At 34.2% G+C, this 12,610-nt stretch overlaps 16 non-coding genes across 16 annotated transcripts; all 16 read left to right on the top strand.

Annotated features, from left to right (window-relative positions):
* Positions 1–173: 173 nt before the first annotated feature.
* On the top strand, positions 174–258 carry Trnay-gua (transfer RNA tyrosine (anticodon GUA)). Its single transcript is given in 2 exon segments — positions 174–210; positions 223–258. It is a non-coding gene; the product is annotated as a tRNA-Tyr (tRNA).
* A 1,229-nt stretch (positions 259–1,487) lies between these two features.
* Positions 1,488–1,572, top strand: Trnay-gua (transfer RNA tyrosine (anticodon GUA)). The gene is given in 2 exon segments: positions 1,488–1,524; positions 1,537–1,572. It is a non-coding gene; the product is annotated as a tRNA-Tyr (tRNA).
* Positions 1,573–2,800: 1,228 nt separating this feature from the next.
* Positions 2,801–2,885, top strand: Trnay-gua (transfer RNA tyrosine (anticodon GUA)). Its single transcript is given in 2 exon segments — positions 2,801–2,837; positions 2,850–2,885. It is a non-coding gene; the product is annotated as a tRNA-Tyr (tRNA).
* A 571-nt stretch (positions 2,886–3,456) lies between these two features.
* Positions 3,457–3,541, top strand: Trnay-gua (transfer RNA tyrosine (anticodon GUA)). Its single transcript is given in 2 exon segments — positions 3,457–3,493; positions 3,506–3,541. It is a non-coding gene; the product is annotated as a tRNA-Tyr (tRNA).
* A 573-nt stretch (positions 3,542–4,114) lies between these two features.
* On the top strand, positions 4,115–4,199 carry Trnay-gua (transfer RNA tyrosine (anticodon GUA)). The gene is given in 2 exon segments: positions 4,115–4,151; positions 4,164–4,199. It is a non-coding gene; the product is annotated as a tRNA-Tyr (tRNA).
* Positions 4,200–4,771: 572 nt separating this feature from the next.
* Trnay-gua (transfer RNA tyrosine (anticodon GUA)) lies at positions 4,772–4,856 on the top strand. Its single transcript is given in 2 exon segments — positions 4,772–4,808; positions 4,821–4,856. It is a non-coding gene; the product is annotated as a tRNA-Tyr (tRNA).
* A 574-nt stretch (positions 4,857–5,430) lies between these two features.
* On the top strand, positions 5,431–5,515 carry Trnay-gua (transfer RNA tyrosine (anticodon GUA)). The gene is given in 2 exon segments: positions 5,431–5,467; positions 5,480–5,515. It is a non-coding gene; the product is annotated as a tRNA-Tyr (tRNA).
* Positions 5,516–6,088: 573 nt separating this feature from the next.
* On the top strand, positions 6,089–6,173 carry Trnay-gua (transfer RNA tyrosine (anticodon GUA)). The gene is given in 2 exon segments: positions 6,089–6,125; positions 6,138–6,173. It is a non-coding gene; the product is annotated as a tRNA-Tyr (tRNA).
* A 573-nt stretch (positions 6,174–6,746) lies between these two features.
* Trnay-gua (transfer RNA tyrosine (anticodon GUA)) lies at positions 6,747–6,831 on the top strand. Its single transcript is given in 2 exon segments — positions 6,747–6,783; positions 6,796–6,831. It is a non-coding gene; the product is annotated as a tRNA-Tyr (tRNA).
* A 573-nt stretch (positions 6,832–7,404) lies between these two features.
* Positions 7,405–7,489, top strand: Trnay-gua (transfer RNA tyrosine (anticodon GUA)). The gene is given in 2 exon segments: positions 7,405–7,441; positions 7,454–7,489. It is a non-coding gene; the product is annotated as a tRNA-Tyr (tRNA).
* Positions 7,490–8,063: 574 nt separating this feature from the next.
* On the top strand, positions 8,064–8,148 carry Trnay-gua (transfer RNA tyrosine (anticodon GUA)). The gene is given in 2 exon segments: positions 8,064–8,100; positions 8,113–8,148. It is a non-coding gene; the product is annotated as a tRNA-Tyr (tRNA).
* A 572-nt stretch (positions 8,149–8,720) lies between these two features.
* Positions 8,721–8,805, top strand: Trnay-gua (transfer RNA tyrosine (anticodon GUA)). Its single transcript is given in 2 exon segments — positions 8,721–8,757; positions 8,770–8,805. It is a non-coding gene; the product is annotated as a tRNA-Tyr (tRNA).
* A 574-nt stretch (positions 8,806–9,379) lies between these two features.
* On the top strand, positions 9,380–9,464 carry Trnay-gua (transfer RNA tyrosine (anticodon GUA)). Its single transcript is given in 2 exon segments — positions 9,380–9,416; positions 9,429–9,464. It is a non-coding gene; the product is annotated as a tRNA-Tyr (tRNA).
* A 572-nt stretch (positions 9,465–10,036) lies between these two features.
* On the top strand, positions 10,037–10,121 carry Trnay-gua (transfer RNA tyrosine (anticodon GUA)). Its single transcript is given in 2 exon segments — positions 10,037–10,073; positions 10,086–10,121. It is a non-coding gene; the product is annotated as a tRNA-Tyr (tRNA).
* A 571-nt stretch (positions 10,122–10,692) lies between these two features.
* Trnay-gua (transfer RNA tyrosine (anticodon GUA)) lies at positions 10,693–10,777 on the top strand. The gene is given in 2 exon segments: positions 10,693–10,729; positions 10,742–10,777. It is a non-coding gene; the product is annotated as a tRNA-Tyr (tRNA).
* Positions 10,778–12,010: 1,233 nt separating this feature from the next.
* On the top strand, positions 12,011–12,095 carry Trnay-gua (transfer RNA tyrosine (anticodon GUA)). The gene is given in 2 exon segments: positions 12,011–12,047; positions 12,060–12,095. It is a non-coding gene; the product is annotated as a tRNA-Tyr (tRNA).
* The last annotated feature ends 515 nt before the right edge of the window (positions 12,096–12,610 follow it).

Raw genomic sequence — 12,610 nt, 5'->3', positions numbered from 1 at the left:
TTTTCTCAGTCCTGGTATCACACTCATCTGTAGGCATTTTTCAGTATCAGCTCGCAATGACATTATTTTTGCATACAAAGACGAGTGACAATGTCTACTGCTGCATTTCAAATAAATCTGCAAAGGTTCAAATGATTTTGTGTAATAAGAAAACAGATTTTACTGGAGATGTGCCCGTGATAGTTCAGTTGGTAGAGCGGAGGACTGTAGTGGTAATTTGCTATCCTTAGGTCACCAGTTCAAATCTGGTTCATGGGATTCTATTTAAATCATGTAACAGTTTTCTCAATCATAGTGATTATTAGTTCAAAAAGGCAGAGACGCCAACTGAAAACTTTCTTACAACCAAAATACTTTGTAAACTACTGAAAACCATTATGGTTTTGATGTAATTTGTCGAAAAACACACAAACAGCTGTGTTTCTCCTTGAGTATTTTAATTTTTCATCAAACCAATAAACAGACACATTCTTGGAAAAAAATCACACTCTGTTTTTGCGTCGAACTGCGATGGGTAGAAAGACAGACCAAAATTGTATCTTTGAATAAATGGTTTATTATTTATGAGTTCACTCGTTATTTATAAGATATCATAAGATATAATCATAGTGTTCATGTCTCATTATAGAATCGACGTACAAAACCCATTTTTTTAACTTTTTCACAGTCCTGGCAGCACACTCATCCGTAGGCATTTTGCAGTGATAGCTCATAATGACATTGTTTTTGCATACGAAGATGAGTTACAATGTCTACTACTGCATTTCAAATAAAACTGCAAAGGTTCAAATGATTGTGTGTAATAAGAAAACACATTTTACTGAAGATATGCCCGTGATAGCTCAGTTGGTAGAGCGGAGTACTGTAATGGTTATTTGCTATATTTAGGTCTTCAGTTCAAATTTGGTTCATGGGAGTCTTTTTTAACCATGTAATGTGTTTCTCAAACATCCTGATAGTTCGTTCAAAAAGGCAGAGACACCAACCCAAACTTTTTTACAAGAAATATACTTTGTAAACTACTAAAGTCCATTATGGTTTTGTTGTTATTTGTCGACAAACACACAAATAGCTGTGTTTATTTTTGTGTAGTTTAAATTATTGGCAACCCATTAAACAAACACATCCTTGGAAAAAATCACAGTCTGTTTTTGCGTCAAACTGCGATGGGTAGAGAGACAGACCAAAATTGTCTTGTTTAATAAATGGTTTATTGTTTATGAGTTCACTCGTTATTCATAAGATGTCAGAAGAATTAATCATAGTGTTCATGGTTCCTTATGGTATCAACATTCAAACTCCATTGTTTTAATTTTTTCACAGTCCTGTTACCACACTCATCTGTAGGCATTTTTCAGTATTAGCTCGCAATGACATTATTTTGGCATACAGAGATGAGTGACAATGTCTACTACTGCAATTCAAATAAATCTGCAAAGTTTCAAATGATTTTGTGTAATAAGAAAACACATTTTACTAGAGATGTGCGCGTGATAGCTCAGTTGGTAGAGCGGAGGACTGTAGTGGTAAATTGCTATCCTTAGGTCACCAGTTCAAATCTGGTTCACGGGATTCTATATTAATCATGTAACGTTTTTCTCAATCTTAGTCATGATTAAGTCAAAAAGGCAGAGACGCCAACTGGAAACTTTCTTACAACCAAAATACTTTGTAAACTACTAAAAACCAATATGGTTTTGTGGTAATTTGTCGAGAAACACACGAAAAGCTGTGTTTCTCCTTGAGTATTTTAATTTATTGGCAAACAAATAAACAAACACATCCTTGGAAAAAGTCACACTCTGTTTTTGCGTCGAACGGCGATGGGTAGAGAGACAGACCAAAGTTGTCTGTTTTAATAAATGGTTTATTGTTTATGATTTCACTCGTTATTTATAACATATCATAAGAATTAATGATAGTGTTCATGGTTCATTATCGTATCAACATTCCAAACCCATTTTTTAAATTTTTTCACAGTCCTGGCAGCACACTCATCTGTAGGCATTTTACAGTGTTAGCACATAATGACAATGTTTTTGCATACAAAGACGAGTGACAATGTCTACTTTTGCAATTCAAATAAAACTGCAAAGGTTCAAATGATTTTATGCAATAAGAAAACACATTTTGCTGAAGATGTGCTCGTGATAGCTCAGTTGGTAGAGCGGAGGCTTGTAGTAGTAATTTGCTATACTTAGGTCACCAGTTCAAATCTGGTTTACGGGATTATATTTTAATCATGTAACGTTTATTTCGATCATAGTGATGATTGGTTCAAGAAGGCAGAGACGCCATTCGAAAACTTTCTTACAACCAAAATACTTTGCAAACTACTAAAACCATTATGGTTTTGTTGTAATTGGTCGAGAAACAAACCAAAAACTGTGTTTATCATTGAGATTTTTCATTTATTGGTAAACCAGTAAACAAACACATCCTTGGGAAAGAACACACTCTGTTTTAGCGTGAATTGGCGATGGGTAGAGAGACATACAAAAATTGTCTGTTTTAATAAATGGTTTATTGTTTATGAAATCACTCGTTATTTATAAGATATCATAAGAATTAATCATAGTGTTCATGGTTCTTCATGATATCAACGTACAAAACCCATTTTTTTAACTTTTTCACAGTCCTGGCAGCACACTCATCTGTAGGCATTTTGCAGTGTTAGCTCATAATGACAACGTTTTTGCGTACAAAGACGAGTGACAATGCCTACTACTGCATTTCAACTAAAACTGCAAAGGTTCAAATGATTTTATGCAATAAGAAAACACATTTTGCTGAAGATGTGCTCGTGATAGCTCAGTTGGTAGAGTGGAAGACTGTAGTGGTAATTTGCTATCTTTAGGTCACCAGTTCAAATCTGGTTTACCGGATTCTATTTTAATCATGTAACGTTTTTTTCAATCATAGTGATGATAAGTTCAAAATGCAGAGACGCCAACCGGAAACTTTCTTACAATCAAAATATTTTGAAAACTACTAAAACCCATCACAGTGTTGTTGTAATTTGTTGACAAACATACAAAACACTGTGTTTATTTTTGAGTTTTTAATTTATTCGCAAAGCTGCCAACAAAATGAACTTTGGAAAAAAATCATGATCTGTCTTTGTGTTGGCATGCGATCGGTAAAGAGGCAGACCGAAAAAGTTCTCTTTTAACAGATGGTTTATGGTTGATGAGTTAACTTGTTATTCATAAGATATCAAAAGATATAATCATAGTGTTAATGGTTCATTATAGTATCAACATACAAACCCATTATTTTAATTATTTCACAGTCCGGGTAGCGCACTTGTCTGTAGGAATCATTCAGTATTAGCTCGCAATGACATTATTTTTGCATACAAAGACGAGTGACAATGTCTAATACTGCATTTCAAATAAAACTGGAAAGGTTCAAATGAATTTATGTAATTAAAAAACGCATTTTGCTGAAGATGTGCTCGTGATAGCTCAGTTGGTAGAGCGGAGGACTGTAGTGGTAATTTGCTATCCTTACGTCATCAGTTCAAACCTGGTTCATGGGATTGTATTTTAATCATGTAATGTTCTTCTCAATCATAGTGATGATTAGTTCAAAAAGGCAGAGATGCCAACCGGAAACTTTCTTACAACCAAAATACTTTGTAACCTACTAAAAACCATTATGGTTTTGTGGTAATTTGTCGAGAAACAAACAAAAAATTGTGTTTGTTTTTGAGATTTTTCATCTATTCGTAAACCAGTAAACAAACACATCTTTGGAAAAATTCACAATCTGGTTTTGCATCGAACTGCGATGGGTAGAGAGACAGACCAAAATTGTCTGTTTTAATAAATGGTTTATTGTTTATGAGTTCACTCGTTATTTATAAGATGTCAGAAGAATTAATCATAGTGTTCATGGTTCATTATGGTATCAACATTCAAAACCCATTTTTTTAACTTTTTCACAGTCCTGGCAGCACACTCATTTGTAGGCATTTTGCAGTGATAGCTCATAATGACAATGTTTTTGCATACAAAGACGAGTGACAATGTCTACTACTGCATTTCAACCAAAACTGCAAAAGTTCAAATGATTTTATGTAATAAGAAAACACATTTTTACTGGAGATGTGCCCGTGATAGCTCAGTTGGTAGAGCCGAGGACTGTAATGGTAATTTGCAATCCTTAGGTCACCAGTTCAAATCTGGTTCATGAGATTCTATTTTAATCATGTAAGGTTTTTTTCAATCATAGTGATGATTAGTTCAAAAAGGCAGAGATGCCAACTGGAAACTTTCTCACAACCAAAATACTTTGTAAACTACTAAAACCCATAATGGTTTTGTTGTAATTTGTCGAGAAACACACGAAAAGCTGTGTTTCTCCTTGAGATATTTTATTTATTGTTAAACCAGTAAACAAACAGATCCTGGGAAAAAATCACAACCTGTTTTTGCCTCGCACTGCAATGGGTAGAGAGACAGACCACAATTGTATGTTTTAATAAATGGTTTATTGTTTATGAGTTCATTCGTTATTTATAAGATATCATAAGATATAATCATAGTATTCATGGCTCATTATAGAATCAACGTACAAAACCGTTTATTTTAATTTTTTCACAGTCCTGGCAGCACACTCATCTGTAGGCATTTTTCAGTATTAGCTCGCAATGACATTATTTTTGCATACAAAGATGAGTGACAATGTCTACTACTGCATTTCAATTAAAAATGCAAAGGTTCAAATGATTTTATGTAATAAGAAAACACATTTTACTGGAGATGTGCCCGTGATAGCTCAGTTGGTAGAGCGGAGGACTGTAGTGGTAATTTGCTATCCTTAGGTCACCAGTTCAAATCTGGTTCACGGGATTCTATTTTAATCATGTAAGGTTTTTTTCAATCATAGTGATGATTAGTTCAAAAAGGCAGAGATGCCAACTGGAAACTTTCTCACAACCAAAATACTTTGTAAACTACTAAAACCCATAATGGTTTTGTTGTAATTTGTCGAGAAACACACGAAAAACTGTGTTTCTCCTTGAGTATTTAAATTTATTGTTAAACCAGTAAACAAACCCATCCTGGGAAAAAAAAACAATCTGTTTTTGCGTCGAACTGCGATGGGTAGAGAGACAGACCACAATTGTATGTTTTAATATATGGTTTATTGTTTATGAGTTCATTCGTTATTTATAAGATATCATAAGAATTAATCACAGTGTTCATGGTTCATTATGGTATCAACATTCAAAATGCTTTTTTTTTAACTTTTTCACAGTCCTGGCAGCACACTCATTTGTAGGCATTTTGCAGTGATAGCTCATAATGACAATGTTTTTGCATACAAAGACGAGTGACAATGTCTACTACCTGCATTTCAACTAAAACTGCAAAAGTTCAAATGATTTTATGTAATAAGAAAACACATTTTACTGGAGATGTGCCCGTGATAGCTCAGTTGGTAGAGCGGAGGACTGTAGTGGTAATTTGCTATTCTTAGGTCATCAGTTCAAATCTGGTTCATGGGATTCTATTTTAACCATGTAATGTATTTTTCAATCATTGTGATGATTACTTTAAAATAGGTGGAGACGACAACCCAAAACTTTCTTACAACAGAAATCTTTTGTAAACTACTAAAAAGCATCACGGTTTTGTTGTAAGTTGTTGACAAACATACAAAAAGCTGTGTTTATTTCTGAGTTTTCAATTTATTCGCAAAGCTGTCAACAAAATGACCTTTGGAAAAAATTCATGATCTGTCTTTGTGTTGGCATGCGATCGGTAATGAAGCAGACCAAAAAAGTTCTCTTTTAACAAAGGGTTTATTGTTGATGAGTTCACTCGTTTTCTATAAGATATCATAAAATATAATCATAGTGTTCATGGTGCATTACGGTATCAACATACAAACCCATTATTTTAAATATTTCACAGTCCAGGTAGCACGCCAATCTGTAGGCATTTTTCAGTATTAGCTCGCAATGACATTGTTTTTGCATACAAAGACGAGTGACAATGTCTAAGACTGCATTTCAACTAAAACTGCAAAGGTTCAAATGATTTTATGTAATAAGAAAACACATATTACTGGAGATGTGCCCGTGATAGCTCAGTTGGTAGAGCGGAGGACTGTAGTGGTAATTCGCTATCCTTAGGTCACCAGTTCAAATCTGGTTCACGGGATTCTATTTTAATCATGTAACATTTTTTTCAATGATAGTGATGATTAGTTACAAAAGGCAGAGACTCTAACTGGAAACTTTCTTACAACCAAAATACTTTGTAAACTACTAAAACCCATAATGGTTTTGTTGTAATTTGTCGAGAAACACACGAAAAGCTGTGTTTCTCCTCGAGATATTTTATTTATTGTTAAACCAGTAAACAAACAGATCCTTGGAAAAAATCACACTCTGTTTTTGCGTCGAACTGCGATGGGTAGAGAGACCGACCAAAATTGTATGTTTTAATAAATGGTTTATTGTTTACGAGTTCACTCGTTTTTTATAAGATGTCAGAAAAATTAATCATAGTGTTCATGGTTCATTATGGTATCAACATTCGAAACCCATTTTTTTTAACTTTTTCACAGTCCAGGCAGCACACTCATTTGTAGGCATTTTGCAGTGATAGCTCATAATGACAATTTTTTTGCATACAAAGACGAGTGACAATGTCTACTACTGCAAGTCAACTAAAACTGCAAAGGTTCAAATGATTTTATGTAATAAGAAAACACATTTTACTGGAGATGTGCCCGTGATAGCTCAGTTGGTAGAGCGGAGGACTGTAGTGGTAATTTGCTATCCTTAGGTCATCAGTTCAAATCTGGTTCATGGGATTCTATTTTAACCATGTAATGTATTTTTCAATCACTGTGATGATTACTTCAAAATAGGTGGAGACGACAACCCGAAACTTTCTTACAACAGAAATCTTTTGTAAACAACTAAAAAGCATCACGGTTTTGTTGTAAGTTGTTGACAAACATACAAAAAGCTGTGTTTATTTCTGAGTTTTCAATTTATTCGAAAAGCTGTCAACAAAATGACCTTTGGAAAAAATTCATGATCTGTCTTTGTGTTGGCATGCGATCGGTAATGAAACAAACCAAAAAAGTTCTCTTTTAACAAAGGGTTTATTGTTGATGAGTTCACTCGTTTTCTATAAGATATCATAAAATATAATCATAGTGTACATAGTTCATTACGGTATCAACATACAAACCCATTATTTTAAATATTTCACAGTCCAGGTAGCACGCCAATCTGTAGGCATTTTTCAGTATTAGCTGGCAATGAAATTATTTTTGCATACAAAGACGAGTGACAATGTCTAATACTGCATTTACACTAAAACTGCAAAGGTTCAAATGGTTTTATGTAATAAGAAAACACATTTTACTGGAGATGTGCCCGTGATAGCTCAGTTGGTAGAGCGGAGGACTGTAGTAGTAAGTTGCTATCCTTAGGTCACCAGTTCAAATCTGGTTCACGGGAGTCTATATTAATCATGTAACGTTTTTTTCAATCATACTGATGATTAGTTCAAAAAGGCAGAGACTCTAACTGGAAACTTTCTTACAACCAAAATACTTTGTAAACTACTAAAACCCATAATGGTTTTGTTGTAATTTGTCGAGAAACACACGAAAAGCTGTGTTTCTCCTTGAGATATTTTATTTATTGTTAAACCAGTAAACAAACAGATCCTTGGAAAAAATCACAACCTGTTTTTGCCTCGCACTGCAATGGGTAGAGAGACAGACCACAATTGTATGTTTTAATAAATGGTTTATTGTTTATGAGTTCATTCGTTATTTATAAGATATCATAAGAATTAATCACAGTGTTCATGGTTCATTATGGTATCAACATTCAAAATCCATTTTTTTTAACTTTTTCACAGTCCTGGCAGCACACTCATTTGTAGGCATTTTGCAGTGATAGCTCATAATGACAATGTTTTTGCATACAAAGACGAGTGACAATGTCTACTACCTGCATTTCAACTAAAACTGCAAAAGTTCAAATGATTTCATGTAATAAGAAAACACATTTTACTGGAGATGTGCCCGTGATAGCTCAGTTGGTAGAGCGGAGGACTGTAGTGGTAATTTGCTATCCTTAGGTCACCAGTTCAAATCTGGTTCACGGGAGTCTATTTTAACCGTGTTACGTTCTTCTCAATCATAGTGATGATTAGTTCAAAAAGGCAGAGACTCTAACTGGAAACTTTCTTACAACCAAAATACTTTGTAAACTACTAAAACCCATAATGGTTTTGTTGTAATTTGTCGAGAAACACACGAAAAGCTGTGTTTCTCCTCGAGATATTTTATTTATTGTTAAACCAGTAAACAAACAGATCCTTGGAAAAAATCACAACCTGTTTTTGCCTCGAACTGCGATGGGTAGAGAGACAGACCACAATTGTATGTTTTAATAAATGGTTTATTGTTTATGAGTTCATTCGTTATTTATAAGATATCATAAGAATTAATCACAGTGTTCATGGTTCCTTATAGTATCAACATTCAAAACCCTTTTTTTTAACTTTTTCACAGTCCTGGCAGCACACTCATTTGTAGGCGTTTTGCAGTGATAGCTCATAATGACAATGTTTTTGCATACAAAGACGAGTGACAATGTCTACTACTGCATTTCAACTAAAACTGCAAAAGTTCAAATGATTTTATGTTATAAGAAAACACATTTTACTGGAGATGTGCCCGTGATAGCTCAGTTGGTAGAGCGGAGGACTGTAATGGTAATTTGCTATCCTTAGGTCACCAGTTCAAATCTGGTTCATGAGATTCTATTTTAATCATGTAAGGTTTTTTTCAATCATAGTGATGATTAGTTCAAAAAGGCAGAGATGCCAACTGGAAACTTTCTCACAACCAAAATACTTTGTAAACTACTAAAACCCATAATGGTTTTGTTGTAATTTGTCGAGAAACACACGAAAAGCTGTGTTTCTCCTTGAGATATTTTATTTATTGTTAAACCAGTAAACAAACAGATCCTTGGAAAAAATCACAACCTGTTTTTGCCTCGCACTGCAATGGGTAGAGAGACAGACCACAATTGTATGTTTTAATAAATGGTTTATTGTTTATGAGTTCATTCGTTATTTATAAGATATCATAAGAATTAATCACAGTGTTCATGGTTCATTATGGTATCAACATTCAAAATCCATTTTTTTTAACTTTTTCACAGTCCTGGCAGCACACTCATTTGTAGGCATTTTGCAGTGATAGCTCATAATGACAATGTTTTTGCATACAAAGACGAGTGACAATGTCTACTACCTGCATTTCAACTAAAACTGCAAAAGTTCAAATGATTTCATGTAATAAGAAAACACATTTTACTGGAGATGTGCCCGTGATAGCTCAGTTGGTAGAGCGGAGGACTGTAGTGGTAATTTGCTATCCTTAGGTCACCAGTTCAAATCTGGTTCACGGGAGTCTATTTTAACCGTGTTACGTTCTTCTCAATCATAGTGATGATTAGTTACAAAAGGCAGAGACGCCAACTGCAAACTTTTTACCACCAAAATACTTTGTAAACTACTAAAACCCATAATGGTTTTGTTGTTATTTGTCGAGAAACACACGAAAAGCTGTGTTTCTCCTTGAGTATTTAAATTTATTGTTAAACCAGTAAACAAACCCATCCTGGGAAAAAAAAACAATCTGTTTTTGCGTCGAACTGCGATGGGTAGAGAGACAGACCAAAATTGTCTGTTTTAATAAATGGTTTATTGTTTACGAGTTCACTCGTTATTTATAAGATGTCAGAAAAATTAATCATAGTGTTCATGGTTCATTATGGTATCAACATTCGAAACCCATTTTTTTTAACTTTTTCACAGTCCTGGCAGCACACTCATCTGTAGGCATTTTGCAGGGATAGCCCATAATGACAATGTTTTTGCATACAAAGACGAGTGACAATGTCTACTACTGCAAGTCAACTAAAACTGCAAAGGTTCAAATGATTTTATGTAATAAGAAAACACATTTTACTGGAGATGTGCCCGTGATAGCTCAGTTGGTAGAGCGGAGGACTGTAGTGGTAATTTGCTATCCTTAGGTCACCAGTTCAAATCTGGTTCACGGAATTCTATTTTAACCGTGTTACGTTCTTCTCAATCATAGTGATGATTAGTTCAAAAAGACAGATACGCCAACCGGAAACTTTTTACCACCAAAATACTTTGTAAACTACTAAAAACCAATATGGTTTTGTTGTAATTTGTCGAGAAACACACGAAAAGCTGTGTTTCTCCTTGAGTATTTAAATTTATTGTTAAACCAGTAAACAAACCCATCCTGGGAAAAAAAACCAATCTGTTTTTGCGTCGAACTGCGATGGGTAGAGAGACAGACCACAATTGTATGTTTTAATATATGGTTTATTGTTTATGAGTTCACTCGTTATTTATAAAATATCATAAGATATAATCATAGTATTCATGGCTCATTATAGAATCAACATACAAAACCGTTTATTTTATTTTTTCACAGTCCTGGCAGCACGCTCATCTGTAGGCATTTTTCAGTATTAGCTCGCAATGACATTATTTTTTTCATACAAAGATGAGTGACAATGTCTACTACTGCATTTCAATTAAAAATGCAAAGGTTTAAATGATTTTATGTAATAAGAAAACACATTTTACTGGAGATGTGCCGGTGATAGCTCAGTTGGTAGAGCGGGGGACTGTAGTGGTAATTTGCTATCCTTAGGTCACCAGTTCAAATCTGGTTCATGGGATTCTATTTTAATCATGTAAGGTTTTTTTCAATCATAGTGATGATTAGTTCAAAAAGGCAGAGATGCCAACTGGAAACTTTCTTACAACCAAAATACTTTGTAAACTACTAAAACCCATAATGGTTTTGTTGTAATTTGTCGAGAAACACACGAAAAGCTGTGTTTCTCCTTGAGTATTTAAATTTATTGTTAAACCAGTAAACAAACCAATCCTGGGAAAAAAAAACCAATCTGTTTTTGCGTCGAACTGCGATGGGTAGAGAGACAGACCACAATTGTATGTTTTAATATATGGTTTATTGTTTATGAGTTCATTCGTTATTTATAAGATATCATAAGAATTAATCACAGTGTTCATGGTTCATTATGGTATCAACATTCAAAATCCTTTTTTTTTAACTTTTTCACAGTCCTGGCAGCACACTCATTTGTAGGCATTTTGCAGTGATAGCTCATAATGACAATGTTTTTGCATACAAAGACGAGTGACAATGTCTACTACCTGCATTTCAACTAAAACTGCAAAAGTTCAAATGACTTTATGTAATAAGAAAACACATTTTACTGGAGATGTGTCCGTGATAGTTCAGTTGGTAGAGCAGAAGACTGTAGTGGTAATTTGCTATCCTTAGGTCATCAGTTCAAACCTGGTTCAAGGGATTCTGTTTTAACCATGTAATGTATTTTTCAATCATTGTGATGATTACTTCAAAATAGGTGGAGACGACAACCCAAAACTTTCTTACAACAGAAATCTTTTGTAAACTACTAAAAAGCATCACGGTTTTGTTGTAAGTTGTTGACAAACATACAAATAGCTGTGTTTATTTCTGAGTTTTCAATTTATTCGCAAAGCTGTCAACAAAATGACCTTTGTAAAAAATTCATCATCTGTCTTTGTGTTGGCATGCGATCGGTAATGAAGCAGACCAAAAAAGTTCTCTTTTAACAAACGGTTTATTGTTGATGAGTTCACTCGTTATTTATAAGATATCATAAAATATAATCATAGTGTTCATGGTGCATTACGGTATCAACATACAAACCCATTATTTTAAATATTTCACAGTCCAGGTAGCACGCCAATCTGTAGGCATTTTTCAGTATTAGCTCGCAATGACATTGTTTTTGCATACAAAGACGAGTGACAATGTCTAATACTGCATTTCAACTAAAACTGCAAAGGTTCAAATGATTTTATGTAATAAGAAAACACATATTACTGGAGATGTGCCCGTGATAGCTCAGTTGGTAGAGCGGAGGACTGTAGTGGTAATTCGCTATCCTTAGGTCACCAGTTCAAATCTGGTTCACGGGATTCTATTTTAATCATGTAACATTTTTTTCAATGATAGTGATGATTAGTTACAAAAGGCAGAGACGCCAACTGGAAACTTTTTACCACCAAAATACTTTGTAAACTACTAAAAACCAATATGGTTTTGTTGTAATTTGTCGAGAAACACACGAAAAGCTGTGTTTCTCCTTGAGTATTTTAATTTATTGGCAAACCAATAAACAAACACATCCTGGGAAAAAATCACACTCTGTTTTTGCCTCGAACTTCGATGGGTAGAGAGACAGACCAAAATTGTCTGTTTTAATAAATGGTTTATTGTTTACGAGTTCACTCGTTATTTATAAGATGTCAGAAAAATTAATCATAGTGTTCATGGTTCATTATGGTATCAACATTCGAAACCCATTTTTTTTAACTTTTTCACAGTCCTGGCAGCACACTCATTTGTAGGCATTTTGCAGTGATAGCTCATAATGACAATGTTTTTGCATACAAAGACGAGTGACAATGTCTACTACTGCAAGTCAACTAAA

This window comes from Watersipora subatra, chromosome 11 (assembly GCF_963576615.1).
Source record: "Watersipora subatra chromosome 11, tzWatSuba1.1, whole genome shotgun sequence".
Classification (NCBI taxonomy): Eukaryota; Metazoa; Bryozoa; class Gymnolaemata; order Cheilostomatida; family Watersiporidae; genus Watersipora; species Watersipora subatra.
The sequence above is the reverse complement of the archived record's forward strand: the minus strand, read 5'-3'. Positions and strand labels throughout refer to the sequence as shown.